A 3,970-nucleotide genomic window follows, 5' to 3' on the forward strand; every position below is an offset into this window, starting at 1 on the left:
GGTCTCTTTTGAACTGTTTTATTTGTTTCAGACATGTTTTTGCCTCTTTTACTAAACAATTTACTTTTCTTTTTCATGATTTTCTTCCATTACTTTCATTTCTTTTCACATTTTTTCCATCACCACTTCAAAAATCCATTGAGTTCTTTCAGTAATTCTTTTTTGGATCTGAGACCAATTCCCATTTGTTTGAGTCTTTGAATGTATTTCTTTTGACTTTGTTATGTTCTGAGTTTGTGTTTTAACTTGCCTTTAGCATATTTACTTTTTTGGATGATTATTTGTTTGATTTTTATTAATTTTCTCTGCCTATCTGATGTTGATTTTCCAAATAAAGTTGGGTTCTCTTTTTAGGGTATAGGGGGTACTATCTCAAGCTTCAGCTATTTTGTTCTATTCCCTGCACAGCTAATTCTATGCATTTGTATGTTTTCATTCTTCAACACAGATTTACATATGGGCAATGCAACAGAATTTTGCACCCAGTGTCAGCAAAGAGATCTCTGTAATCTTTTTGTAAACAATTGTCTAACAGGTTTACTGTCTGTCATTTAAAGATTCTGGAAGTTGATGCTGCAGCTGCTGATCCACTTTGCTGGGGGACAGCCGGCACTGGACTATACTTCATTCTTAAATTGATCTTCCTGCTGACCTTATAAGTTGTACTGAACTGAAAAAAAAAAAAAAAAAAAAAAAAAAGCTTCATTTGGTTCTGTCACAACAGAATTCATTTCGAAACATTATTCAATGTTTTTGGAGAGGAATTTGGGGATGCTTAAGTGAGTGAGTCTCTGCCTTTTCTCCATCAGCCTGGCTCTGCCCTAAAAATATTAAACTGTGCACTAATTGGCGCAAGGGTGTGAGGAAAGATGGCACTGACTCAGGGCATGAAGCAGTCTGTTACTACTATGCTGGTGAGGTTGGAAATTAGTATTATGGGTAGGCCACTCGATGAATCCTTATCACATATGAATGATTCACAACTTGCTATGCAACTACATATTCTACTAGAAGACAAAAATATACTGGCCCCACGAAGCCCATGTGGATAAGATGAGCAAGTACCACAATGGTGACTACATTAAATTTTTGCACTATATCTGTCCAGATAATATGTCAGAGTACAGCAAGCAGATGCAGAGATTTAATATTGGGAAAGACTGCTTAGTGTTTGAGGGCTTATTTGAGTTTTGCCAGTTATCCATCAGCATATCAGTAGCAAGTGTGGTGAAGCTTAATAAACAGCAGATGGACATTGCTGTGAACTGGGCTGGGGGCCTACACCATGCTTCTAGCTTCTATTATGTCAACAATATTGTGTTGGCCATCCTGGAGCTGTTGAAGTATCACCAGAGGATGCTGTACATTGACATTGACATTCACCATGGTGATGGTGGGGAAGAAGCTTTCTACACCACAGATCAGGTCATGATAATGTCCTTTCATAAGTATGAAAAGCACTTCCCAGGAATGGGCAACCTAGGGCCTTGGAGCTAATAAAGGCAAATACTGTACAGTCAACCACCTGCTTTGAGATGGTATTGATGATGAGTCTTATGAGGCAATTTTCAAACCACATATGTCCAAGGTGATTGAGGCCTTTCAGCCCAGTGCAGTGGTCCTGCAGTATGGTTCTGATTCTTTGTCTGGAGACTGATTAGGTTATTTCAACCTTACCATTAAAGGTGGTGCCAAGTGTGTGGAATTTGTCAAGGGATTCAATTTACCTATGCTGATGCTAGGAGGGGGTGACTACCCCATTCACAATATAGCCAGGTGCTAGACATAGGAGACATCTGTGGCTTTGGATCCAGAGCTCCCTAATGAACTTCTCTATAATGAATACTTTGGACTAAATTTCAAACTGTATATCTGTCCATCTAATATGACAAATCAGAAGACAAATGAGTATCTGGAGAAAATCAAACAGAGATTGTTTGAGAGCTTCTGGATATTGCCTCATGCCCTGGTGTCCAGATGCAACCAATTCCTGAAGATGAAACACAGGAAGACAATGGAGATGAAGATGAGGAAGATCCTGACAAGCACATTTCAATATCGTCCTTAGACAAGAGAATTGCATGAGAGGAGGAGTTTTCAGACTCAGATGAGGAAGGTGAGGGTGGTTGGAAAAGAAATCCAAGAAGGTCAAAATGGAAGAGGAAAAAGATTGAGATCCAGAGGATTGAAGGAGGAAACTAAGTGTACCTGAGCTCTCCAGCTTTCCTTCCTTACCCCCACACCCTCAGAGCTTATATTTTCTGTCTCTCTTTGTGTATGTAAATATATGAAATAGAACTGTCCTCAGAACATAGGAACTAGGAATTTTGCTATTGGCTGCCCAATTCAGTGCTTTTGTTGCCTTGTACACCCCAATCTCAGGCAAGTGAATACCTTTCTTCCCTCCCTCTGTTATTGTAAACACAACCCCTTGCCTGACTGGTTAGGGCCTGGATACATTTTTTTTCCCTGGATGAATTATTTTAAGATGGCATAGGATACAATGCTCTGGATGTCTGGGTTAGGTAACCTCCCCAATCCCCTTTTTTTCCCTTTATAAGCACTTTTTATTTTTCCAAATTGAATTTGAAGCTCAGTGAAATTTTTTCAAGGATGACAGGTAATGTGTGGCTGTCCAGCTTCCTCTGATGGCAGTTAGTCAACCACTACTTTTCCCTGTCCTGAAGTGAAGTAAGTTAGCAACTGCTCAAAGGTGCTATACTTGGTTCCCACAGAGGCATGTGACAGGGATATATATGCCTTCTTGCTGCTTCATCTACTTTGTTTGCCAGGGAGCACTTTGTGCTCTCATACCTCAGCAGACTCCTACGCTAAGGGCTTTTGGCTATCCTTTCACTGATACCATCAAAAAGTCCCCTCTTCACCCTGGCCAGGGACCCACCATTGTTGACTGGGTTTGACAGAGCTCCCTAATGAACTTCCCTAAAATGAATACTTGGAATACTTTGGACTAAATTTCAAACTGTAAATCTGCCCATCTAATATGACAAATTAGAATACAAATGAGTATCTGGAGAAAATCAAACAGAGGTTGTTTGACCACTGAAATCTATGGTGTGGTTTCTATTTTGAAATTATTATTTTTTGGAAGAACCTTTGAAATAAAACTGGTACTTTTTAAAAAAGTACACTAGTCTTAAAAAAAAAAAATGTTTTCTTGTTGCTGTTAAGTTATTCAGTCATTTCTCTTTATGATTCCCATGCACCAAAACAAATCAGGCCCTCCTATCATCTGCTTTCTTTTGAGTCAGCTCAAATTTATTGTTTCTTTGACACAATCTATCCATTTCCTCTTCTGACATCTCCTCATCCTTTTGTCTTCAATACTTTCAAATACATGATCTTTTCCAATAAGTCCTGTCTTCTCATTATGTGGTAAGAGTATTTAAGTTTCAGTTTCAGTATTTGACATTCCAATGAATAGCTTGGATTAATTTCTTTTTTGGTATTGACTTTTTTGAACTTCTTAGTGTCTAAAGGACACTCAAAAATCTTCTTCAGCATGAGTATTTGAAAACTTTAATTCTATAGTTTTCAGCTTTCCTTATATTCCAACTCTCAAAAATATGTATTACTACTGGAAAAAAACATAGTTTTAGCTATATAGACCTTTGGGGAAAGATGTCTTTGATTTTTAATGTGCAATACAGATTTTTCTATAACTTGTCTTCCAAGGAGCAATTGTCTTTCAATTTCATAGTTGCAAGTCACTATTTTCAGTGTTTTTTGACCCCCCAAATATAAAATATGACACTGCTTCCATTTATTTTCCTCTATTTGCTGTTTTTTTTTTTTTATGAGAATGATCATAAAGGTTTTATTGTTGTTGTTTGTTTGCTTGCCTATTAAGCTTCAAATCCTTTCTTAAATTCTCCTCTTTCACCCTCAGCAAGAGATTTTTAGAATGTTTTTCTGCTATCTCACGTCTAAGTGGTATCATCTGCCTATC

The 3,970-nt window shown here is 37.8% G+C and overlaps 1 pseudogene; it reads left to right on the forward strand.

Moving 5' to 3' along the window:
- Positions 1 to 869: 869 nt before the first annotated feature.
- LOC141559620 (histone deacetylase 1 pseudogene) lies at positions 870 to 2,174 on the forward strand (annotated as a pseudogene).
- Positions 2,175 to 3,970: the final 1,796 nt, after the last annotated feature.

Source organism: Sminthopsis crassicaudata, chromosome 3 (assembly GCF_048593235.1).
Source record: "Sminthopsis crassicaudata isolate SCR6 chromosome 3, ASM4859323v1, whole genome shotgun sequence".
Taxonomy (NCBI): Eukaryota; Metazoa; Chordata; class Mammalia; order Dasyuromorphia; family Dasyuridae; genus Sminthopsis; species Sminthopsis crassicaudata.